This window comes from Oncorhynchus clarkii, chromosome 18 (assembly GCF_045791955.1).
Source record: "Oncorhynchus clarkii lewisi isolate Uvic-CL-2024 chromosome 18, UVic_Ocla_1.0, whole genome shotgun sequence".
Taxonomy (NCBI): Eukaryota; Metazoa; Chordata; class Actinopteri; order Salmoniformes; family Salmonidae; genus Oncorhynchus; species Oncorhynchus clarkii.
In genome coordinates, this window is record NC_092164.1 from 34,975,735 (window position 1) to 35,003,611 (window position 27,877).

Sequence of the window (27,877 nt, forward strand, 5' to 3'; positions counted from 1 at the left end):
TTATTTTCAGTGAAACCTGTTTCAGTCTTCCAGAGATTTGAGACTGGGACAGAGGTTCACCTTCCAGCAGGACAATATTTAGCATACTGCTAAAGCAACATGAGTGGTTTAAGGGGAAACATTTAAATGTCTTGGAATGGCCTAGTCAAAGCCCAGACTTCAATCCAATTTAGAATCTGTGGTATGACTTAAAGATTGCTGTACACCAGCAGGAACCCATCCAACTTGAAGGAGCTGGGGCAGTTTTGCCTTGAAGAATTGGCAAAAATCCCAGTGGCTAGATGTGCCAAGCTTATAGAGACATACCCAAAGAGACTTGCAGCTGTAATTGCTGCCGAAGGTAGATCTAAAGTATTGACTTTAGGGGGAGGGGGGGGGTGAATAGTTAGGCACGCTCAGATTCAGTTGTCTTATTTCTTGTTTGTTTCACAATTTACAAAAATGCATCTTCAAAGTGGTAGGCATGTTGTGTAAATCAAACGATACAAACCCCCACAAAAATCTATTTTAATTACAGCTTGTAAGGCAACAAACTAGGAAAAATGCAAAGGGGTGGGGGGGGGGGGGGGTGGGGTGAATACTTTTCACAAACCACTGTATTGGCCTGTGTATACAGTATGTGGCTGTGTGAGGTCATCATGCTGGAAGAGGGCTGGATATTGTGGAGGCTGCCCTTGAAGGGTAGGTTGAAGTGGTCTAGGAGACAGGAGCATAAAGGTGCCTGCTGACTGCCCATTGCTGCTGGCATAGGACTGACACAACCCAGAAAATCCCTGATTCGGAATTAGGGATGTCCTTACAGAACCTCCGTCTAGGCCACAAAAAGAGTTGGGGCAACTGATTAACATTACAAAGAACATTGCTAATGTCTGAAGGAATTGCGCTGGCATCTGAAATCGGTTTTAAATTGCAAATTGGCTCAGGCCCCGTTGGAATTACAATCAAGTTTGACACTTAATTATTGTGTACTTTACATTAATTTATTTGCTTGTTTCACTATGGTTCTCTCCTTGGTAAGAGTCTGATCGTTATCGCGCATGGCACGATGTGGTGTAGTGGTTTTCTGGTCCCAGTGGATGCAACACTAGCCCCAGACAGGAAGTCACACGGGCACTTCCTGCCTTCAGCCCAATCAGACGCTTCCGTTGGCCTTTGCAGTGTTTGCGCCCTGGCATCCTGTAGGCTAGATTGGACCGTTCCACAGGGAGGGCTATAAAAACATCAAACACCACCGAGCCAGACAAACGTCATAGGAAAGAAAGAAGAAACGCTTCAAGCGCAAAACGTAGGAGTCCCCGAATCAAAGCTTCTCAAAAGTAACACTGAACACCTACCTACACATGCCACCTCTGATATCTGGAAGACAAGCATACTGCCACGTGCGGCTGTCAGATCACCAAGGCAACGACGGGCGGAAGGGTGGCCAATGCATGGCTGCGTCCCAAGTGGCACTACTTTCTATTGACTAAAAGTAATGCACTGTATAGGTACAATGGTGTCATTTGGGACACAGTCTTTACTCCAAGCTGTTTAAGATAACCTGGATATGGGCGTCTGCTGGATAAATAAATAACGATGGCGGCGTTTATGGGGGCGGACTTCAAGGCCCAGCGTGTCTGTATGTATGTGCATAATATCTCTGATGTGTATAGTTGTACTGCATGGCTGGCAATATTTAGGTGGAAAGGGTAAGTGCACGCGTGCGAGGTCACAGTAATTGTGTGAATGTTATATCTCTGTGTGCGTGTGTGTGTGTGTACGTGCGCGCTCATGTGTATGCCTGTGCGGGTGTGTGGCATCTCACTGTGTGTGTGTGTGTGTGTGTACCTTCTGTACCTCGGGGGGCCTTGAGGACGATATTAAATGAAGCGTCTATCTCTCTGCAGAGGGAGCTCCCACAAACCCCCTCTGTGATTAATAACTGCCTCTCTCCCCAGGCAGGCAGCCCACCAACAGCACATGCCGCCTTTGGAAAAACAGTCAACTTCATGAGAACAGTGCATTAGACCATCCGGTTCATAGGGATTCAGTCAGTGTGTCAGCCAGGTCCATTTCCAATCTAACAGGAACCAGAGTGCGTTATCCATTTGGTGTGGCCTCTCGCAGAGGTTGGAATGCTTTTAAGCTTCCTGTGACAAGGACTGAGGAAAAACGGTTGGGTCCAATCACTACATAACACAAGTGCACAGCTACATCTATTTCACTTGCCAGAGGAGATTACAGCTTTGCGGGATTGTTTTCAGTGCGTGTGTGTGTGTGTTGTACTGTACTGTTTGTAAGGTGCTGTAATTGTGTGCGCACAAACACTGTTTCCTCTGGCTCTACTAGCCTTGCTAAGCCACGCTACCTTCATCCATCTTCACTTCCCAAGATGCCAGAGTATAGGCCAGACTAGAGTGTGTGTGTACACTGTGTGTGGCACAGCCTCGATGTGTAAAAGCTGATCAATTAAGAGTGTCTGGTTTTGCTCACTACACACACGCAACACCCAATAGTCTGACCTTTCTGCCCCCCCCCCCCCCCCCATATCCCTCTCCATCCCAGCTCTCTCCTTTCCTCCTCGCCATAGAAGAGGCATTCTACACGCTCCGTTGGAACGGCTGTTCGGCGCATTTCACTTCCTCCTTCTGCTACACTGACTCCCCCTCCCTTAAATAGCCCTGCTGAGGTATCAGCAGCTCGGCCTGGACAACACACTAAACACACAGGCACTACCGCAGTACCACACACTGACAGACAGAGCGGCATCGGCTGCCACACACCAATGGAATCCCAACGTCCAAACAAAAGTGACCCCATCCGCCACACACAAACATTTACTTGAACTGGTTAGACAAACCATAGTCCTCCTTGCAGGTTCAGAGTCTTAACTCTTCCCCTCAGAAAATCCTACTCATTCCATTCAGCATAGCCACATTACAGTGTCAATGTCTTTGGCCACTGTCAGTTGGGTTGTGCAGATGAGGTCTCCTTTGAACCAGGGATGGTGGCATGGCGTCCTGCCTGAGGTGAGAGTCTAGCTAGTCTAGTACTGGGTCGCATTCTCTCACGGTGAAGTATGCCTGCTCCGAGGCGGCCGACCATCAGCCTTATAAATCATTCAGTCACTCCCTTGCAGACTGCAAACACAGAGAAACCTCAGCCACATACCTTAGGTTACCCCTACCTTCAAGTGCCTGAATGGGGCTTTACTATGTTTACCTAACTATGAGAGAACTTTTTCCTGTTGGAACGAGATGTTAATCTTTTAGTGTTCCTCGTGCCTTTCAAAAAGGAGATGGTGGCTATAGTAGCTAAGAGAGGACGTGTGTCCCCTTGTGTGCCCAGAAGGGATGACGAGGACTAGGAATGTGAAGTAAATGAACCAGTGACAGTGATGACAGTTTGTAAAATGTTACAAAATGTTTATGTTGTGGCATTTTCAGACTGCTGCCGTGTGTCTCAGTCACACCTGTTTTGTCCCTGCGGTAAACTTGTAAAAATAACGCTGCACTGATCTTCAGGGGACCGCCATTTTGGCTCTGATTTAGAAGACAGAGGAACGCTGGAATGTCTCTGGCACTCTGCCAGCAGCCTTTTCCTGGCCTGCCCTTTGACCTCTGCACTGGGGGAGGGGGCTGGGGTCACCTTGGCTAAACTCGGCGCGACCACCTGCTCTCTCTGATCTTGTGACCTCGCCTCCCAACGACCGGCTGACGGGCCAGCACACAAACATGATGGGCGGAAAGAGGGAGGGAGGGGGGACCAAGGCCTCTTCTATATACATACACAGAGTAGGCCTGAGTCAAGGACAAAGTCGCACACACACGTCTGTGTACAAATATCCATGTCCTGTGCCCAAGGATAAACACACACTAAAAGGGCTAATCGAACAGGTCAACACGAAGAGGTGACCTGTTCCAGCATGGGCACACACACACACACACACACACACGCCAAACGCAATCCCACACACACGTCCAAATGACACCTCTGTATTTCCATCGTTTGACTGCCATCAGTGTGTGTATACATGTGTGTGTATATGTATCTATAGAGCATTTCCATGCAATAGACTCATGAGGCACGGGTTACACCAATGGAATGTAGATCAAATGAAGGAATGCATGGAAGCATTTCAAAAATCTATGGAAAGTCGTAAATCAGCATGAACGCTGAGCCGAGGGCATGACCAGAAAAACTCTGGGAGCATAACCGACTTAATCAGTCGGAAAGGGCCTTTTATACACCCCCCCCCCCCATCCTGAAAACAGACAGACAGTGTGTGAGGGGGTTAGGAGGAGGGACCGAAAGAGGGAGGGGAGGGAGGGAGAAGAAATGGGGAAAGATGTGTTTGACAGGGGAACGAGTGGTGGGGGTTAACGGAGAGAGGTGGAGACGGCGAAAGGGGAACGAGAGATGATGATACTGTAGTTCTTCCGACCCAATTGGGGAGAGCGAGAGGGAGCCTGGGAGTAAGACTATATGGAGAGATCATGTGTCGACAGACGTGTTCCCTGGGACCGAAGAGACTGAGCCTAGCGAATAGCGGCAACATTTCGGCTGCACCCAATCCCCTTACATAAAAGCAGACCATATCCAATGACAAAAACTGGGTATTCCCTCATCACCCTGGATTTTCTGTCCATGGAAGCAAAACGGGAAGTCTCAGAAAAAGAGAAAATGACAGATCTCGCTTGCGAGTCTGCTTAATGTCATGAAAACAGAGTCCCGGCATAAGCGTTAGCGACCGCGGCCGCTTCAAAGAGCTGGGAGACATGGGATTAAGTGCATGTGAACTGCTTCACGCAATTACTTCATGGGGAGAGAAAGGGGGATCATTTTCAATGACTGATATAAAGCCAATGACAGCAGAGCACAAAATGCCAGTGTGGTCCCAGTACGCTGGACCATACTGTTGCTCTGGTCACCATCAACAGGAAGGAACTGCTTCGCCCTCGGTCATGTCAGTCATTTCAGCCTGGACTGAGGCTGAAACACATGCCGCAGCTTTAATTCTATTGGGCAGGGCAATGGGCATAGTGAAGTCCGAGAGAGCCGTAGTGACAGTGCAGATTGACAGTAATCCAACGCAGCGTCGGTGACACCAGGCACGAGTCCTGAACGCTTAGTTATCAACAAGGCAGTCACAAAAAGGCTCATAGTAACACAGGGCAGTCAGAGTGTCATTGAGACCAAGGTCGCCGTGACACATGGTGCCATCACAACCGACACTCTTCAAGTGGGTGAACGTGTCAGCACGTTCTTCCTCGTCACAAGTCGATAACAGTCCAAGACACAGGATAGAAAGACCATACAACTTTTCTCTCAACCTTTGTTGCGAGGCAGTTGACGGTTGATGCTTGTAAAGGGGGCTTTAGTGGGTCTGTTGATCAAAAGGCAGATGCACTCAACACCAGGCAGGTAAGAGGGATCTGAGCTGTGTGGGAAGACTCAGGGAAAACCCTTTAATATGGATCTATCCGTTTTTACATGAGACACCTCGACATGAGAAAACGTCAGAGCAAACCAGAGCTGTCAGCACTAAGTCACTGCGGTATAGGCAGACACTGACACCGTCTAACATCTATAGCAACACAAAGGGACAGCCAACGCTAGGGCACGGAGAGGAGATCGCTTCAAATAACATCTGACAGAGTCTCTGCGGACATGGGGTTTATGCAGGGTGGAGAGAAGGAGCCCTCAAAGCAGGAACAGAGAGCGTTTTTTTTATTTTATTTTTTTAAGCATCAATCCCTCGCTGGGTGTTGGGAAGCCTGCGACAGAATATACACTGACACGCGTCACGGAGTACACAAAACACATGCATGTAGACTATACACACATTCCAAGTCTGTGCCCTTTTGCCCAATTCCCAGAAACTGACTGGGAGGCATGGTGGCCAGGGTGTTTGCAACATGGCCCATTTCATTTCCTCTGGGGATACTAGGGAGGAATGTGGTCTCACACACACACACACACACACACACACACACACACACACACACACACACACACACACTTATAGGGGGTCTTCTAAGGCAGGAGCCAGGACACATGCAGACATATGGCGGCTCCATGCTGCTCTAGTGCCATGCTTGTAGGCAGTCTTTCAGTCCATCAGACCGCTAACAACGAACCACTCTTCCCCATCTCTCCTTGTTTTCCTCATCAGCTACCTACATAGGTACCACTTCCTTCTATTCTCGTAGCTCCTAACCTAAAGCCTGAAGCTCTGACAGAGATGGATGGCTTTGACCGCCTCTATTGTGGTCACCAGGTTTTGAACTCGATACCCCCCCCCCCCCCCCCACTGAAGATTGACTACAATATTTGCAGCGAGGTTCATCTAAATGGAGCGTTCAGAAGCGCAGTGACGTGTCTGGCATTTAATGTGTGTTATCAGCCCCCCCCCCACCCCCACAAAAAAATGTGGCAAGGCTGATTTCTGTGACTCATCTTCACACAAACACACCACAGAAGAATCTAGCATCCCGTACGATAAAAGCATGGTTTATGCTCTTACCAACCCGAGCCCCATTTGCACCTCCCGCTTCTCTCGCTGGTAAAGCTTGTCATGCCTCGTATCGGGCTCCGAGGCATGTGTTTGATCTCCTCTCCCCTTAAAGAAGTGCCAGTCTGGTGATTGTAAAGCACAGGGAGATCTAGCAGCACGGACAGGCACCGGGGAATACCCCACCGCGCCATACAAGTCATCTGATCATAGCTTCAAACAGGGGGGGGGGGACAATGGAGCTAGATCTCCACTGATCGCGAGAGGAGGAGGAGGGATTGAGAAACACGAGATTGACAATGGGGAAAGGAGTGGGTATAGGAGGGAGAGAGAGAGGACAATGGTCTGTTTATCCTCTTTAGCCTACCTCTTCCCATGACTAACAGTTGCCATGAAAAAAAAAAGGGTCTGCTCATCACTTGATTGTATCCAGACATTCCCACCCTCCCGATACTTATGGAGCTTCCTGCTCTGCCCCCCCCCCCCCTCCCCTCATCGTTCGTCCTCTTCCTCCCTGCCATACCCTAATGAGGCACTGAGGGAATGCTACTGCTTTCCTCTCCCTGTAGTGTGGAAAGTCCTGCTAAGACTCTGGTATAGCATTCTTTCCAGATGGCACGCCGGTCACACAGGAAAGCAATGCCTACTGCCAGGCATACCGCCGCACTAGGGCCCAGTTCTGCGCAGGATAACCATAGCTGGCACAGCATTGTGGGGCCAAATGTACAGAAGAAAAATCATACGTTTGATGCAAAAGCTAGAAAATGATTTCTTATTATAGTTGTATAGTTGTGGTAACATGTTTAAGTGGTATGAGTCTGAGTAAGCAGGACAAAGAGGAGAACAAGAAGCTGTGCGCGGAGATATTGGAGAGCCCCATGGTGGGTTTGTCAGCCTTGCTCTTTGGACTCTCTCTGAGTCACGCAGTTAGCTAACAGACTTGTCTGTTTCTGCCGTCTCTATTTCTGGAGGCAATACTGCGGAGAAGAAAAATAAGGGAGACAAAAACATATATATATTTTTTAAAATATGAATTTTCTTCAAGCTTAAGGATCTAGAAAACCTAACCGTTTAAATGTTTAAAAAAAAAAATATATATATATATATATATACAGTCTGTCATGGACCCACACCAATTTTGAATGAACTGTGACTAAAACACAGTACGCAGATGGGTAACCACTCCGTTATAGAACGCCAGGGCAGTTTCCTGCAGCGCGATCAATAACCCAACCTGAACTTGACTACTTAAACAGACACTGAAACTGAGCTCTAACCGACAGGTGGCATTACATGAGGCTCTGAGCACAGTGCCATGGGCATCATCTGATACGACATCAAGTCCTCTTCCCTGCATGGATTTTAACCTCAGTAAAAAATGTTTTTTTTAAAGAAGTCATTATGTGATTAATGTATTTTTCCTCTTGTAGGGATCAAGTCCTCTTCCCTTTCCCACTGTGAAGCTGTGATAAATCCTGATGATGTATCATCACTTCCGTGATATCAACCCTGGCCCGCCAGGATCAGATGCTCCCCCGTTACAGGCCACTAATTTATTTTTTTTCATTTCACGCAGGTCAAGGTAAGTTCAGCCCAGCTGTATCCTTGTGATTTTTCTATGGCTAGTTATAGCCCTTGGAGTGAGTTCCACAAACGCCTTTAAAAAAAATAAAAAAGAAGAAGGTTAGGTTAGGTTCACGCAAAAAAAAAAAAAAACACGGCAACTCCGTGAGTTATGATTTACCAAGTTCGGTAGGATCCAAAATAAAAGATAGTTGGACCTTTTCAACTAACAAACAAACAAATGTATATCAACCAGCAACATTTTGTCTCTGAAGTCAAAGGCAGTCACTGTTGCTCACGAAACCATGCAGCAGAATGCAGCCTATTCTTTCGGTGGGCTTTGAACCCTGACAGAGTCGGATTTTCCAGCACAGTGAGTGACAGACGGGGAAGGGCTTGGAATGGCAGAGAGTGACTACGGGAAGGTTTTGAGGAGGTGAAGAAGAAAAAAAATACAAATCTCCTTTTTTTTCCTTCCCCCGGAGTCATTCTTTTCTTGGCAACAGCCAGACGAAAGCTTTTCAACACAATACAACGCAGAAAGGAAAGGCAGCTAAAAAGAAACCTGACTGAAGTTTTTGGAGACTTTTGCATTTTGCCTGGACTTTGCCAAGGAGAAAAGGTTCCGGACAAGCAGAGGACAATGGCAGTGACATGGTGTGGCTAATTGATACGAGTTGCTCTGACTTTTGAACGGGGCCAGGCTGTGATAGGCCATTTCATGTCTATCATATAGCTTCTGTTCAACCCTTTGGCACAATCCTCCTCCACACCCTTTAGAATTGCCCTCAGCCTAAGAAGATCCTATTAAATGCTTAGCAATCAACTTTTCACTTTGTTATTTCCCTGAAACAAATGACTCATTTTCCTGGCACAAGCAGGCTTCTGTCCATTCTGCTCTTTCCAGGATGTGAAGAGTGTCAATACAAAAATCGGGACAGTGTGACAGACAGCAGTAAGCGCTAACAAGTGAGGCAGTTTTTGGTCAAAACTTCAAAATCCCAAGTGGGACGATGTTGCGCAATGCTAAATATGGCAGGGGTCACCGCACACCACAGTAACCGAGGGCAGCTGTCTGCCTATTCTCTGTTGTAAAAGTTGAACGCAGCTCCGACAGTCCGCGCGGTCTGTTAAGACACGTGTTCCCTGTTTATGTTCTGGTTAAGTCTTCATGTGGTCGGTCTGAGTTTACGAGGCGAACACATGAACCGTCTCTGGGATGTGGTGCGTTTTGACTTGTGTCCCAAACACGTGTGGTCTGTTTGTGTTCGGGTCAGGCTTTCCCCCATGCTCCGTTTGGGTTAGGGTCAAGCGCATGTATGGTAATTGTTTGGGTACGTCTGTGTTAGGGTCAGGTGCAGAGGTCTAGTCTGATGACAGCCAAATAGACCACTATAGTTGCGAGTTTAGTGGCCAGTCCGACTGAAAACACAGGCAGCGTCTGCACGGACTCGGCAGACCCTGACCGCTACAATAACCCCCGCAGCGGAGGCACCCATGTGCTAAATTACTGTCACAAAATGCTCTCCTTCGGGCCCGGCAGTCTCATCCAGGCCATTCAGCCCTCTCTAGCACCGCCAGTCCTCTTTTTCCACCACATAATTGCACTCGGCTTGCCCAGCCGCTTCCGTATCAACTTAGGTCTCGGTTGGAAATTGATGGCGTGTGAAGAAAATAAAAGAAAAAGAGGCTCATCATTGTGGAACAGGTGCTGCGCTGACAGCGTCATTAGAGGGGAGGGTGGTGAACCTGACCGCTACTCTGGCGCTTCCCATAATGAAGTTCTGCAAGTCGCTGTGTGTACACTGACTGTCTTACACTGAGGCGCATGATTAAGTTCCGCTGTTGGAAACGGAAAAGCCAGACAGGGAGACTGTTGGAGACTAGTTAGTTTCCCTCCCTGGCTCGCTCTGTGTTAACTCAATGGAATGTGACATGTAGGGAGGGGGACTTCCCCTTCGTGAGTGATTCGACTTCCGCAAGTCCAGGCACTACCAAAGCTTGGTCCTGAAAAATACTCTAATGAACAGAAGCACACACACACACACACACTAACGCATGCACACAAACAGATTGCACAGGAATGGGTCTGTCCAAAAGGTCTTTCACAGTACAGTGGACATTGACCTGAATGCGATTTGATCCCTAGCCAAACCACACCTAGAGCGGCTAAGACAAAACAGTCAAAAGGCTTAAATCACATTCACAGCACCGCACAACACCGAGGGAGCCTGTGGCCCCAAGGCTAAACGATACCGCAATTCACAAATCAAAAGACCTGCACAGTGTCAACGTGGTATGTAATCGCATGAATTACCATAGAGCAATGAGAGAGTGCCACCCTGATTAAGACAAAGCTCTTCCTGCTGTGTGCCTGTGTGAATCACTATCTGAGAGGAGAGAATTCCACCTGCCAACGGGGAGACAATAGCCCCAATATATTTCCATCTGCTTATTTCAAAACCGGTACAACACCACGATCCAGCAATAGACATACAGCACCTATTCATTTGCAATGGTGACTAGTCACTTCATAAAAGTGTCGGAGCTGTGTGTAGTCGGCCTCGACAAGGCGCTGGAGTGACAGCGGAACAAGGACAGCTATGATAAGGGAATGTAGAGCCCTGTCAATCATTAACCAGCAGGGTGACGGTGGCAATCTGCCCCAGGGCAGAACTCATTCACTCCAAACGCCTATTCCCCCCCCACACACACACACACACACACGCTATTCACCACCACTACACATCCAGACGGCACGTCATAACTATATTTTACAACAGGGATGGGCAACTGGCGGGCCCCTGGCTACAGGAGCAACACTTGCATGTCGGCTAGGCCTACATTCATGACAAATCTATGAATTAACGTAATCCAACAATGTGTTAGGTTGGACGACGTTGCCCCAGCCAGTGGGGACATTTAGGCAATCCAGTGAGAGAGATAAAGTGCTCCCTTAATCCAGAGAGGACAGGAGAGCTGGGCGACATTGAAGCGATTAGTTAGCCAGAGGCAGTGCTGATCCTAACTCTCCTCTTACGCCGGGATTAGGAGGGAAGGTGTAGCGCTGCTGATGCTGAACGGACAAGGGACCTTTATAACTGGCTTTATAATCGCAGAATACGTGACCAGCATAAGCTTCCTCAAGAGACCTTAACCAGCCTCCTTACAGAACAAGGGGAGTTCACCAGGGCCACATTCAGTAGCCGAATGTTGCAGATAGAATTGCAGATAGAGCAGACGTGATTCCCTATTCTACATGTGAGAGACGCATATTTTGTTCTACATTACTATCTAAACGTTCAAAAACATTGCGACTTGCTGAACTCACCCCTGCTCCCACAAAATGGTTCCTGCGACCTCAACAACTAGGATAGGTTGGCCTCACCTGGGCGATAATTCAGGGAATATGGCAAGGCATTAGATATGTAGCAGGATTTTAAGAAAGTAAAGTAAGAAAGTGGTTTATATTAGTCAAATGATCTTTCTGCAAATCAAGCCAACGTGCCTGTGTAAAGAATGCACCACCACCAACCCAATAGACAGGCTGTGAGAAATACAGAACAACGCATCTTTTTTTTAGATGTATTCTGTAGTCTGAAACGTTGTGGCTTTAAAAAAATGTTTTTTAAGGTTATCGGCATCCCAAGATGCCAGTGGCTTAGAGACCATGCAGCCTCAGTCCATATTCAGCTTTAAAAACGCAATCGAATAATGTATTCCTGAATTTTTAGACCATTAAAACTCAGCAAATGTACTCTCCACAAAATAGGGCTTTAAGGTTAGTTTCTTATCCGAGATGAAATTCTAATGAAAAGGTCTTAAGTCTGAGATAATACAAGGACCCACAGCTTTCATGGCGCTGAATAAACATGAAAATCCCGAGGCTACCTGCTAAAAGGGATGAGCAGTAGCGCTGTATGTGTAGACACACAACAAAAATGACGAGTAAATATACATGAATAAAAATCCTGCTGATAAATTATTCATACGTGTAGCTTCCGGGGTTCCGCATGAGTGGTCACAGTTAAAGGGGCTCCAGCACTCGTCCAAACAAGATGCACCAGGGAAGCAAAGTGCCAAAGGACTAAAGAATACACACAGGGGGAAGAGGAGTCTGGAACGCACTACTGATTCAGTACAACTTAGACTAGAGGATACACACTGTACTGTACACCTACTGCCCAGACTACAGGGCAAACCTAGTACATGCTTGCTTAGGCTGCTAAAACAGCATTCCCTCTCCTCTAACTGCACAATGGACAGACTCGGCCAGAGAGAGTGCAAACCCCAACCATCTGAAACTAAACAAATACTAACCGCACATGCTTTCTGACTACAACACACACGCATCAGCACACGGTCTCAGACTACGGCTCATATAGGCTAGCCGAATGACAGTGCTCTCTCGGGCTCTGTTTAAGTCTACTCCTCTCAGGCCTTCTGGGTGGCGCAGTGGTATAAGGCTGTGCCACCAGAGATTCTGGGTTCGAGCCCAGGCTCTGTCGCAGCCGGCCGCGACCGGGAGGTGCATGGGGCGACGCACAATTGACCCAGCGTCGTCCGGGTTAGGGAGGGTTTGGCAGGGGTATTCTGGTCTCATCGCGCACTAGCGACTCCTGTGGCGGGCCGGGCGCAGTGCACGCTGACCAGGTCGCCAGGTGTACGGTGTTTCCTCCGACACATTGGTGCGGCTGGCTTCCGGGTTGGATGCGCGCTGTGTTAAGAAGCAGTGCAGCTTGGTTGGGTTGTGTTTCGGAGGACGCATGGCTCTCGACCTTCGCCTCTCCCGAGTCCGTATGGGAGTTGCAGCGATGAGACAAGACTAAATACTACCAATTGGATACCACGAAATTGGAGAAAAAAGGGGTTACATTTTTTTAAATATATAAATAAATTAAAAGGTCTACGCCTCTCAGTGTGTGTTTACAGGTGCAAATACGTTGCCTGGTCACATGATACCCCAAGTACCACAGACCTGCCCATTGGGGGGGGGGGGTCGGGGGGGGGAGATAACGTTACAGCCTTATTCTAAAATTGATTTTAAAAAATGCAATCTACACAAAATACCCCATGATAAAGTGAAAACGGGTGTTTAGAAATGTTTGCCAATGTATTAAAAATTAAAAAACAAACACCTTATTAAAAAAGTATTCAGACCCTTTGCTATGAGATTCGAAATTGAGCTCAGGTGCATCCTGTTTCCATTGATCATGTGTGAGAGTCCCCCTGTGGTAAATTCAAATGATTGGACATAATTTGAAAAGGCACACCTGTCTATATAAGGTCCCACAGTTGACAGTGCATGCCAGAACAAAAACCAAGCCACAAGGTCAAGGGGATTTTCCATAGCACGCCGAGGCACGATTGAGTCGAGGCACAGATCTGGGGAAGAACATCAAAGAAATCTGGAGCATTGAAGGTCCCCAAGAACACTGTGACCTCCATGATTCATAAAATGGAAGAAGTTTGGAAACACCGAGCAGGCGGCCAAACGCCGGCGGCCAAACTGAGCAATCAGGGGAGAAGGGCCTTGGTGAGCGAAGTGACCAAGAACCCGGTTGTCACTGAAGGAGCTCTAGAGTTCCTCTGTGGAGATGGGAGATCCTTCCAGGACAACCATCTCTGCAGCACTCCACCAATTAGGTCTTTATGGCAGTGGCCAGACGGAAGCCACTCCTCAGTAAAAGGCACATGACAGCCCACTTGGAGTTCACCAAAAGGCACCCAAAGACTTTCAGACCATGAGAAACAAGATCCTCTGATCTGATGAGACCAAGATTTAACTCCTTGGCCTGAATGCCAAGCATTCCGTCTGGACTGGAGGACACATGGCACCATCCCTACGCTGAAGCATGGTGGTGGCAGCATCCTGCTGTGGGGATGTTTTTCAGCGGCAGGGACTGGGAGACTAGTCGGGATTGAGACGAAGATGAACGGAGAAAAGTACAGAGAGATCCTTGATGAAAACCTGCTCCAGAGCACTCAGGACCTCAGACTGGGGGCGAAGGTTCACCTTCCAACAGGACAACGACCCTAAGCACACAGCCAAGACACAGGGGTGGCTTCGGGACAAGTCTCAATGTCCTTGAGTGGCCCAGCCAGAGCACGGAATTGAACCTGATCGAACATCTCTGGAGAGACTTCTGCAGAGAATAATGGGAGAAACTTCCCAAATACAGGTGTGCCAAGCTTGTAGCGTCATACCAAAGACCCGAGCCTGCAATCACTGCTTCAAAGTACTGAGTCTGAATACTTATGTAAATGTTACATTTCAGTTTTTTATTTCTATAAAATGTGAAAAATACTAAAAACCTGTTTTTGCTTTGTCATTATGGGATATTGTTTGTAGATTGATAAGGGGGGGAAAAACAATGTCATACATTTTAAAATAAAAACAGAAAGGGGGATACCTAGTCAGTTGTCCAACTGAGTGCATTCAACTGAAATGTGTCTTCCACATTTAACCCAACCCCTCTGAATAAAAGTTGTAAAGTAACAAAATGTGGAAAAAGTCAAGGGACCTGAATACTTTTTGAATGCACTGTACCTACTCCGAGGCAGGAGAATTTACTCTCACCTCAGCAACACATTGACATTAAATATACCTTGATAAATATATATTAAACACAACCATAGGTCAAGAGCCAAAACAGGATACATCAAACACGCCTATCAAACGCCAGTGAAAACTCGAGATACACAAACACTCCACACTCTCCTACGCGTGATTGTGTGTCAAATACTAACACACACCCATGAACATAAAAAGCAAGTGGAGGGGTGACAAACATGCATGAAAAACGGTGGGATTTGATTCAAATGGCATCAAAAGAAGTGAGACACCGACTCAGGGAATGAACGCTGTTTGAAAGGTGGGAGGTTAGTCACAGTTTTGCTACGAGTCTAAATGGCATAAAATTTTAAAAAAAAGGTGCACTGCTGCATTAAAAGGCTTCTCTAATCCTCAGCCCTGGCAACCCCCAGATAAACGTGCAGCTTCTTCAGAAGATAGCTCGTCACATTCCGGTGTCACTGTGCCACATTGCTGCCCCCCCCCCCCCCCCTCTCTCTCACCTTGAGGGAACGTTATGTCTAGCAAGCGAACTGCGCGACAAGAAAGCAGACGCTTTGAAAACAAAGCGCTGTCCCGTAAAAACATACTGCGGGGACATAAAACATTTCAACCTTAGAATAAACACCCCTGTCAAGCAGCTAACGGGAGTAAGACCCGCAAGCTCCAATTTCCCAGCACGGGGCTCTCCTCTGCGCTTTTAAGTCACTTTGATGCCGAGGATGCGGTTGGCTAGACACCGCAAACCAGGATGCAGGTTCAAAACACCGTACAGCAACTGCAGAAAAAGAATCATGGCCTTCCGCCTCCTGACAGATGACAAACCGCAACAACAAAAAAACTGAGCTTAGCTTGTAGGAAACGGTCCTCTCAGGCTGTGGACCACCTATGACTCACAGGTCAGAAATGCAACCTTAAAATGACTTTCACAAAGAATCCTAAACGGAAGAAATGGCTTCATTCCTTACCTATGTAGGCCTATAGCTTACTACTGCGTTTGCACTAACTGGCAAATGGCCAAGCCAGACTCATTAAACTTTGCAGGCAAAGGTTTCATAGAATTTTCATCGTGCTTTCCACCCATTCCATTTGTATAGCACATTTAGCTTGCGGAGCTATAGCATAATTTAAAATGCCTTTTTCTTATTTATTTTTTTATACATTCCCATTTTAGTTCCCGGGGGGGCATTTGCTGAGTACAACAGTACCACCAGCTGCACCGTGTCCTACCTTCTCCACAACCAAACATGCACCCCTTTCCCTTATCTGAAAGAGAGGCCCTTTAGGAAATCATAAATAAATAGACGAGAGACAGCAGAAAAAAACTAACTGCAAATTAAAAACTGCCCTGATAACCAAATGAATGAAATGTTCTCCCCATCCATGCTTTGGCATAGTCTCCTCGCTAGGACCAAATTCCGACCCCTACCTCCACCCCAGCCCTTCACCCCCTCAGTGTTGGCTTGGCCGGTGATCCGTGAAGTGCAATGGAATCCGCCAAATTAGGGGTCTCTGAACTGTCTCAGCAGCCATTGTTGCCAGCATCTAGGGTTCAAAAGCAACAACAAAACAAAAGAGACGAGACAGCAGCCTTGGGTAATGATTGGCTAAGAGGAGAGATTGGGGGGGGGGGGGGGGGGCTTTCACACTTCAGAGCCTTGGAGGAGAGGTTGTTTGGGGGCTGTGGTGTCAAGGCACCAGGCAGCGGCTAAAGAGCCAGAGAAAACGTTAACACAAAAGGGCCCCTCTGAGTGCCTAGGGCAGCCGAGCCTTTACACCCACAGAGGGGACGTCCAACTAACGCATACAGCATGAACGAGGTGTGCAAGCCATCCAATCCTCTGCCGCCACTTCAATAAAACACTGATGGCCAGGCCCCTACTGTCTCCCAAGCACGTTGACACGCTTGAAAAAGGCGTCGCCAGTCGCTGAAGTAACACCCCTTTCGCCCTGTTGCAAATTACTATTTGAATATCAATACAGTGGAGAGAAGTGTTTGTTTTTGCTCACGTGGTGGTGAGACGTGAATGAGGTCAGTGTATTGAGGACAGCATGTGACGTAAACAACATGTCGTTCCATTGAAGTACAGGCCTGAGGAGTTGTTCAATTGTTCCTGGGGCCATAAAATCTGCCATTTGGGTTTGGCCGGGGTAGGCCCCCATTGTAAATAAGAATTTGTTTTTAACTGACTTGCCTAGTTAAATAAAAGGTTAAAAAATAAAAAAGTCCTCCATGACCCACTCCAGGACAGTCTTGTCAAGGTGCTAGCTAGATTAGCATAACTTTATAAGGCTCTACTACCATAAAGAAAAACACTCAAGCTAAGAGCAGTGAAGTGAGTGACACAGCCGTATGGCATGCTAACTTCTAGACAGCCCAATGAATCAGCTTCCCAGTCATACCTCGTAGCTCCCCCAAGCACTTTCTCCTAGCCTACCATCCCCCTGTCACGTGTAAGCCTGAATATTTTAGAAAAGCCCAGATAACAAGGGTCCCTCCTGCCAAGATACGTATTCACTGTGATGGCTTTATCCAATGCAATCTTTTCAATTTGTCCTCCACCATTTCTTTCTCGCTGTTTTCCACAGCAAGCAGATGGAGGCAATTTTTGTGTTACATTTAGGGTCTGCACAGAACTCGGTAGAGCCATTGAGTCCACGTACAGTGCCTTCAGAAAGTATTCATACCCTTCTACTTACAACACAATTGTTGTGTTACAACCCGATTTCTAAATGGATTAAATAGATCTCTCACCAATCTACACACAATACCTCATAATAAGTATTCACACCCCTGAGTCAAGATATGATAGAATCACCTTTAGAATCACCGTTTTAAAATTCTTCAAGCTCTGTCGAGTTGGTTGTTGATCATTGATAGACAGCCATTTAAGACACACCATAGATTTTCAAGCTGATTTAAGTCAAAACTGTAACTGGGCCACCCAGGAACATGTTGTCTTGGTAAGCAACGCCAGTGTATATTTGGCCTTGTGTTTTAGGTTAGTGTCCTGCTGAAAGGTGAATTTGTCTCCCAGTGTCTGTTGGAAAGCAGCCTGAACCAGGTTTCACTCTAGGATTTTCCCTGTTCCCTCTTTTCATAAACTCCCTAGTCCTTGCCGATGACAAGCATACCCATAACATGATGCAGCCACCACCATGCCTGATAATATGAAGAGTGGTACTCAGCGATGTGTGTTGGAGTTGTTGACCATCCTCAGTTCGCTCCCATCACAGGCATTAAACTCTGTTTTAAAGTCACCATTGGCCTCATGGTGAAATCCCTGAGTGATTTCCTTCCTCTCCGGCAAACGAGTTAGGAAGGGCGCCTGTATTGATACACCACCCAAAGTGTAATTAATAACTTCACCATTCTCAAAGGGATATTCAATGTCTGCTCAAGTTTTTACCCCATCTACCAATTGGTGCCCTTCTATGTGAGGCATTGGAAAACCTCCTTGGTCTTTGCGGTTGAGTCTGTATTTGAAATTCATTGCTTGACTGAGGGACCTTACAGAGGAACTCTACGGACAGTTCCTTCAACCTCATGGCTTTGGTTTTTGCTCTGACATGCACTGTCAACTGTTGGACCTTATGTAGGCAGGTGTGTGCCTTTCCAAATCAGTTCAATCAATTGAATTTACCACAGGTGGACTCCAATCAAGTTGTAGCAACATCTCAAGAATGATCAGTGGTATGTGTGGGGTACAGAAATTAGGTAGTCATTCAAAAGTCATGCTACACACTATTATTGCACACAGTGAGTACATGCAACTTGTGACATGCACATTTTTACTGCTGAACGTATATAGACTTACCATAACAGGGTTGAATACTTACAGAGCATACTGAAAGTATTCAGACCCTTCACTTTTCCACATTTTGTTTCCGTTACAGGCTTATTCTAAAATTGATGAAATATTCGTTTTTCCTCAATCTACACACAATTCCCCATATCGACAAAGCAAAACAGTTGAGACATTTTTGTAAAGTTATTAAAATAAAACCAGGAATATCTTACTTAAGTATTCAGACCCTTTGCTATGAGACTCGAAATTGAGCTCAGGTGCATCCTGTTTCCATTGATCATCCTTGAGATGAGTCCACCTGTGGTAAATTCAATTGATTGAACTTGATTTGGAAAGGCACACACATGCCTACATAATGTCCAACAGTTGACAGTGCATGTCAGAGCAAAAACCAAGCCATGAGGTTGAAGGAATTGTCCGTAGAGCCCCGAGACATGATTGTGTTGAGGCACAGATCTGAGGAAGGGTACCAAAAATTATGCAGCATTGAAGGTCCCCAAGAACACAGTGGAACCACCAAGACTCTTCCTAGAGCTGGCCGCCCGACCAAACTGAGCATTCGGGGAGAAGGGGCTTGATCAGGGAGGTGACCAAGAACCCGATGGTCCCTCTGACAGAGCTCTAGACTTCCTCTGTGGAGATGGGAGAAACTTCCAGAAGGACAACCATCTCTGCATCACTCCACCAATCAGGCCTTTATGGCAGTGGCCAGTCGGAAGCCACGCCTTAGTAAAAGGCACATGACAGCCCGCTTGGAGTTTGCCAAAAGGCATCTAAAGGACTCTGAGAAACAACATTCTCTGGTCTGATGAAACCAAGATTGAACTTTGTCATTTGCGTTGTCATTATGGGGTATTGTAAAAAATTGCAAAAAAACATAATTCCACTTTGACATTATGGGGTAGTGTGTGTAGGCCAGTGACACAAAATCTCCATTTAATCCATTTTAAAATTCAGGCTGTAACAACAAAATACTGTCTGGAGGCGGGAACAGGATAACAAGCATGCAACCACAGCATATTCACAGCGACCGTAAAGCCTGTGCCAACTGGGCTACTTTGAGCAGCCTAACAGTGGGAGCTCCCCAGAAGACAATAAAACAACAGATTACAGGAAGTACCTTACGGGAAAAAAAATTACACCGATGACCCACAGGCTTCATCAGTTGTGAATGGATTCGTAAAGTAAGCTAAATCTAATTCCAAGCAATTACAGTCAACAGACACCCAGAGAAACAAACAAAAAAAGCAGGCTGTGTTTTAGAATGTTGGCTATGTAGGCTACAAACTGAGATTAACAGCCCAAGGTGGTGAAAGAGTTGAGGAAAATATGACCCCAGAAGAATGAGAATTAAAAGTAAATAGTCCGTGCCACGTAGTAGAGAATACCAAGACGTAAGGCTTTCATCCACTAAACGAGACAGATGTCAGAACAACAACAAAAAATTATTCTGCTTCCATAATGTAGATGCAATGTCTTCCTACCGCCTCCGAGCAAAATTGTAATGGGCAACCAATCACACGCCTGTCTCATTCATTTTTTACATGGAACCAGTCAGCTACCCGTCTCACTCGATTGACTTCAAAGAGCCAACCAGCTGTCTCACTTGCTTCCGTAGTACCTTCTAAACTGAGCATGTGAACTTACCTGCCTAACTCATCACTTTAAGAGCGAGAGAGACAGTGAGCGAGAGAGAGAGAGAGAGAGACAGTGAGCGAGAGAGAGAGAGAGAGAGAGAGAGAGAGAGAGAGAGACAGTGAGCGAGAGAGAGAGAGAGAGAGAGAGAGAGAGAGAGAGAGAGAGAGAGAGAGAGAGAGAGAGAGAGAGAGAGAGAGAGAGAGAGAGAGAGAGAGAGAGAGAGAGAGAGAGAGAGAGAGAGAGAGAGAGAGAGAGAGAGAGAGGCTTTTATCAACTGTACCCTTCCCACTTACTCATTCATGCCTCAAGCATTCCATGACAGTCCAGGATGAAAATACTTTCGTTTTTTCACCTTGCAGCGATCAATTTTTCATTCTGGGTGAAACACTCCCAATTGATCAATCCCTCTCCACCACTAGCCAAGCGGAGATTGCTGTACTGGGACTGAGCTAGTAAAGCCTCAGGTCGGTCAGTCTCGTCCAGCTTGGTCTCTCAGCTACCACAGACCAGCCAGCAGCCACGTCATCATGGCAATCCCTCTGGTGACTGTGGGTCACTAAGAGCAGCCTCACCTTCATCACTCAGCCAGGCACACACACAGAGAGGTCATGACCCATCCTCTCGCCGGTGCACACACACCACCCCCCCCCCCAACCCCCAACAGGAGATAGCTAAAAACACAGACCTATCAGCATGATCAGGAGCAAGCGCCACACTGGAACTGGAGCAAGCACCACACTGAAACTGGAGCAAGCACCAAGCATTATGACCACGACCTCGACATCTGCGACTGCTAGGAAGGAAGAGAAGGCCACGTTGCTCTCACAATCAGAAAGAGCACCAATGCTACACCATGTCTCCTCGTCTCAGAAGGTCACAGCTGTCTCACTAGCATCCGACAAGACAAGCACTCTGCATGAGGTGCGAATAACTAGAACACAATTCCACGGACTTCAAATAAAAAGGTACATAAACGCGGCGAGAAAGAGGGGAGATTGACAGAAGATAAAAAAAAAAAACCATGCCAGTGTAGGCTAGACTACATCTTCCCCAGAAACAATCAAACCGCGCTAATTGAGGCAAACTAGCATTCCACGATAATTTCCTACAGATCATTCGCATATTTTGGCGCGATCATGGCCCCGCGCTTTATTTAAGTGAGAGGACGATGAAATATTCATGACGTATTAATATGACAAGAGAAAACAAAACGGCGACCCAGGAAGCAGGCGACCCCCCCTCGCCATTGACATTTCCGAAAATGGAACTCATAATGCTACTTTAACACAAGACAGGGATGTGGTCTTTGCTTTGCCGGGTTTCTAGTCAATCTTTGGCACTGTGTCAACAAAATGCCAAGCTCCACATCATAAAGGAGGAAAGGAAAATATGGCATTTCGGTGTTTCCATATCATTCATGCTGACGTCAGTTATGAAAATGCACCATTTCTCCTATCCAGCGGCCCGGTATTGCAGCCTTGGGCTTTGCAAAGTCATAGACAGCAGCTACTTATCCTGGTGTTCGGCAAAATTAAGGCAGTTCTACAATTTTAAAAAAACATTACATTCAATAAGTGTACCCTCAGGCCCCTACTCCACTACCACATATCTACAACACAAAATCCATGTGTACGTGTGTGTGTATAGTGCGTATGTTATGTCTGTGTATGCATGTGCCTGTTCCTGTTTGTGTTGCTTCACTGTCCCCGCTGTTCCATAAAATGTATTTCATATTTATTTATTTTTTATTCTACTGCTTGCATCAGTAACCTGATGTGGAATAGAGTTCCATGTAGTCATGGCTCTATGTAGTACTATGCGCCTCCCATAGTCTGTTCTGGACTTGGGGACTGTGAACAGACCTCTGGTGGCATGTCTTGTGGGGTATGCATGGGTGTCTGAGCTGTGTGCTAGTCGTTTAAAAACCAGACAGCTCGGTGCTGTCGACATGTCAATACCTCTCACAAACGCAAGTAGTGACGAAGTCAATCTCTCCTCCACTTTGAGCCAGGAGAGATTGACATGCATATTAACATTTACTCTCTCTGTGGATATCCAAGGGTCAGCCGCGCTGCCCTGTTCTGAGCCAATCGCAAGTCCCGCTTTGTGGCACCTGACCACACGACTGAACAGTAGTCAAGGTGCAACAAAACTAGAGCATGTAGGACCTGCTTTGTTGATAGTGGTGTCAGGAAGGCAGAGTAGCGCTTTATTATGGACAGACAGACTTCTCACCATCTTAGCTACTGTTGTATCAATATGTTTTGACCATGGCAGGTCACAATCCAGGGTCACTCCAAGCAATTTAGTCACCGCAACTTTCTCAATTTCCACATTATTTATTACAAGATTTAGGGTTAAGTGAATGATTTGTCCCAAATACAATGCCTTTAGTTTGAAATATTTAGGACTAACTTATTCCTTGCCACCCATTCTGAAACAAACTGCAGCTCTTTGTTAAGTGTTGCAGTCATTTCAGTCACTGTAGTAGCTGAGGTGTATAGTGTTGAGTCATCCGCATACATAGACACACTGGCTTTACAGGCTGATTTACTGGCTCAAATAGCCGACCAGGGGGGCTTTACTATTCTTAGGTAGCGGAATGACTTTTGCTTCCCTCCAGGCCCGAGGGCACACACTTTCTAGTAGGCTGAAATTAAAGATATGACAAATAGGAGTGGGCAATATCATCCGCTATTATCCTCAGTAATTTTCCATCCAAGCTGTCAGACCCCGGTAGCTTGTCATTGTTGATAGACAATGTGTAATGTCAGCTTTTGTTCCTGATCTTGCCAATGAAAGTTTGCTAATCTTGTCAATGGAAAAAAAAATTATAATTAAAAGCAGTTGGCAATATCAGTTGGTTGTGATGAAAGAGCCATCTGATTCAATGAATGATAGAGCGGAGTTTGCCTTTTGCCAAAATTTCATTAAAAGGGTGCTCCAAAGCTTTATTTTTTTACTATCAACCTTTATGTAATTTATCTTTGTTTCATAGTTTTTTCTTTTTCTTCAGTTTTAGTCGCATGATTTCTCAATTTGCAGTACTTTTGCCAGGTTGTTCAGCTAGACTTATTTGCCATTCCCTTCTGCCTCATCCCTCTCAACCATACAATTCTTAAATTCCTCATCAATCCACGAGAATGTAACAGTTTTTACAGTCATTTTCTGAATGGGTGCATACTTGTTAGTAGCTGGGATAAGCAATTTCATAAGTGTCAAGCGCAGTGTCTGTTTGCTCCTCATTACACACCACGGAGCAACAATTATTCTTTACATCAACATAGAAGTCACTACAAAACGTATTGTATGACCTCTTATACACTATATTAGGCCCAGCCTTTGGAACTTAGGTTTTCCTAGATATGGATACTATATTGCAAACACTACATCCAATGGATACCGCTTTCAAGCACATTTCTGCAGCATTAGTAATCATTAGTGATCAATACATGTTCATGATTTCATTCCTATGCTGTTGATTTTGGACTACAGGAAATGGAGGACCGAGCACGCGCCCATTCTCATCGACGGGGCTGTAGTGGAGCAGGTTGAGAGCTTCAAGTTCCTTGGTGTCTACATCACCAACAAGTTGTGAAGAGGGCACGACAAAGTCTATTCCCCCTCAGGAGACTGAAAAGATTTTGCATGAGTCCTCAGATCCTCAAAAGGTTCTACAGCTGCACCATCGAGAGCATGGTTGCATCACAGCCTGGTACGGCAACGGCCCGGCCGCCGACCGCAAGGCCCTACAGAGGGTAGTGCGTACGGCCCAGTCTATCAGCGGGGCCAAGCTTCCTGCCATCTAGGACCTCTATACTAGGCGGTGTTAGAGGAAGGCCCTAAAAATTGGCAAAGATACCAGCCACCCTAGTCATAGACTGTTCTCTCTGCTACCGCACGGCAAGTGGTACCGGAGCACCAATTATAGGTCCAAAAGGCTTCTAAACAGCTTCTACCCCCAAGCCATAAGACTACTGAACAGCTAATCAAATGGCTAGCCAGACTATTTGCATTGTCCCCCCAAGCTCTTTTACACTGCTGCTACTCTATTATTAGCTATGCATAACTCTACCCACATGCATATATTAACTTGACTCAATTACGCTACTGCTACTCTCTGTTCATCATATATGCATAGTCACTTTAACCATATCTACATGTACATACTACCTCAATCAGCACGACTTTCCGATGCCTGTATGTAGCCTCGCTACTTTTAAAGCCTCACTACTGTATATAGCCTGTCTTTTTACTGTTGTTTTATTTCTTTACTTAACTATTGTTCACCTCACACCTTTTTTTGCACGGTTGGTTAAAGCCTGTATGTAAGCATTTCACTGTATTCGGCGCACGTGACAAATAAACTTTGATTTGATTTAACCGGTACCCCAGCACCAGTACACCTTGTATATAGCCTCGATATTGTTATTTTACTGCTGCTCTTTAATTATTTGATACTTTTATTTCTTTTCTGCAGGGTATTTTTCTTAAAACCGCATTGTTGGATAAGGGCTCGTAAGTAAGCATTTCACTGTAAGGTTGTATTCGGCTGTACCGGTTGTATGCAGCGCATGTGATATCTGTTGCGATCACATAAATTATCAAGCATTTCACACGCTATCCAGATGCTGACTGTTAGCACTTAGTAGTCTATAGCAGCTTCCCACAAGAATGGGCTTTAGGTGAGGCAGATGAACCGTAGTCATTTTACTTCAACAGTATTTAACATGAGATCCTCTCTAAGCTTTACATGAATGTGGTTCTGAATATAAACAGCAACACCTCCACCACTGGCATTTCTGTAAATGTTAAAACCTTGTATTGCTACCACTACATCAAAAGGTATTGTCTTAAGTGAGTTTCAGCAAGTCAGAATATGAATGCCATCTATTACTAGAAAGTTATTCCATGAACCTTGTTTCTTAAGCTCTTATGATAACGTGGGCTATTTTGAGCACTTTTCTGGGATTGATTGTTTTCATCGCTTTACTGGAAAGCTTAGCAGAAGTAGATATTCTCACATTATTTATGTTAGTGCAGGGTGAGCTGAACACAGAGGACTTCCTATTAGGTCACACCGCTTCAGTGCTAACAGCATAAATCTGGTTCATAGGGACATGATTGCTGCATACAATAACTGTAGGCTCAGCAGAGGTATTCAGGGCAGTTAGTGGGACATAAATTAGGTTACTTACATTGTGTCTACCAATGCCACTGGTATATTGTACATTTGCTAAAGCATGATGATGACTCAACAGCAGAAATGGTAGGGATTAACTGAGCTGGGCTTGGGTCATTGATAAGTCATTGTCTCAACGCAGCCTTATAATCCAGTGAAAGGATCCAGAAACCCAAACGATTTGGGTGGATCACATCCTCTTTATAAAACATGTAGTTTCCAAAAGGTATCAAAATGGTCAACAAAAGTTACACCCATTGATCTGCAGTAATCATGTAGCCAGTTGTGAAGACAAAGAATCATGATAAAGTGTTCAATGCCACGATTAAGAGGACACTGGGCCAGATATGGTATTTTATTAGTGTCTAGCAGAGTCAATCAGCTCTTTGAAATCCAGTTAACTGTTCAGAGCTGCCCGTAACGTCAACCTCTTACTTCTACCCCCTCCTTTTTCGAACATTCTGTTAAAAATCGCGCAACTTTTCAGCGTCCTGCTACTCATGCCAGGAATATAGTATATGCATATGATTAGTATGTGTGGATAGAAAACACTCTGAAGTTTCTAAAACTGGTTAAATCACGGCTGTGACTATAACAGATCGTGTGTTTCATTGAAAAACGCAAGAAAAACTGCTCTCTGAAAGCTAAAAATAATTTCCATAAGTCACTTTCATGGGTTGTTAAAAGAGGACAAAATTTAATATCGACCTGCATGCAATTCATACAAATTCCACACGATGTCGCCATTGTCGTCATTTTCAATTGAATTTTTTGTTGGAAAATCCAAGTATCTGGCATCCGTTTCTTCCAGTCTCCACCAGGACGCTGTAAATGTGGACAATGGCAGCCATTGATTTGAAGACGAGGAGCTATTGAATATACATCGCCCTGTAATCATTTTGATAGATTATAAACGTTTACTAATACCTAAAGTTGGATTACAAAAGGATTTCGAAGTGTTTTGTGAAAGTTTATCGTCGACTTTTTTAATTTAAAAAAATGATGCAGCGTTAAAAAACAATGTTTTTTTCTGAATGACACAGCTTCCATAGAAAGCTATTTTGGGTATATATGGACCGATTTAAACGAAAAAAAGACCCAATAGTGATGTTTATGGGGCATATAGGAGTGCCAAGAAAGAAGCTCGTCAAAGGTAATGAATGTTTTATATTTTATTTCTGCGTTTTGTGCTGCGTCGGATAAGCAGAGTCTTTGTTTACGTCGCATTCAGGCATTTTCAGGTGGTGCATGCTATCAGATAATACCTTCTCATGCTTTCGCCGAAAAGCATTTTAAAAATCTGACTTGTTGGCTAGGTTCACAACGAGTGTAGCTTTAATTCAATACCCTGCTTGTGAATTTTGATCAAGGTTTGAGTTTTAACGAGTACATTTAGCATTTAGCGTAGCGCATTTGCATTTCCAGGTGCCTACTTGAGACATATGCGTCTCAAGTAGAATCAAGAAGTTAAAGCCCACATTGACTACGATAGAATCGATGTCCATGTCCTGGCATAGTACATTCGGGTGCAGCTAAGTAAGGTCATTTACTCAAGCTCCAGGATGGGCCATTGTTTTAGCACCAGGAACAGTCACATATCTAACCATGGAACTGCCCAAAATCACAGCTGGCGAGAAGGACGAGGAAATCCGCCTACTCCCACACTTCACAGGATGGTGCAGGCCTCCAACAGATGGAGAAGCCCCGCTCGATCCAGAGCAGGGACGGAAGGTTGCCGGCGTCGACTTTGAAAACTAAGGGGAAGGAGTAGGCACAGCAGCTGCAGACACAGTTACCCCCGGAGAAGGTGCAGGAAGATCAGGCTCCAGGGCGGCAAAACTATTTGTTGTTTGTATCCTCTCTCTGCCTCTCACGGCTCATGACATGCGACAATCGTTGATTGCCATGCTACTGTTGCGGTGCTCCTTCGACTCCGCTATCAGAGGAGGGGCCGGAGAAGGCTCCCCTGGCGAACAAACTCCAGACAGTTGAATAATGGCAAACGACAAGACGGAGATGCATCCAATATGCACGAACGCCGGCCAGCCATTGGCGTAGAAAAGGTAAACATTCCACTCTGCGTTTTCCCCTATTAATTACATAGGCTGGCAACCTGCGTGATCAAGGAAGCCACCTCAAGCCTACAGTGCCTTGCAAAAGTATTCATCCCCCTTGGCATTTTTCCTATTTTGTTGCATTAAAACCTATAATTTAAATTGATTTTTATTTGGATTTCATGTAATGGACATACAAAATGTGCAAAATTACTTGTTTTAAAAAATTCTAAACGGAAAAGTGGTGCGTGCATATGTATTCACCCCTTTGCTGTGAAGCCCCTAAATAAGATCTGGTGCAAACAATTACCTTCAGAAGTCACATAATTAGTTAAATAAAGTATGCCTGTGTGCAATCTAAGTGTCACATGATCTCAGTATATATATATATATATATATATATATATATGCATGCGTGCACTTGTTTTGTCGGCCCTGCATCAAAGACCAGAAATCAGATTTTGTTCAAAAAATGTGCACAGATTCGTTTACATCCATGTTAGTAAGCAATTCTTCTTTGCCAAGATAATCCATCCACCTCACAGGTGTGGCATATCAAGAAGC

General features: G+C 45.6%; 1 protein-coding gene across 1 annotated transcript in view; it reads right to left on the reverse strand.

Annotated features, from left to right (window-relative positions):
• Nucleotides 1–27,877, reverse strand: part of LOC139373381 (exostosin-1b) — a 112,245-nt gene that overhangs the window by 79,088 nt on the left and 5,280 nt on the right. The window lies entirely within an intron of this gene.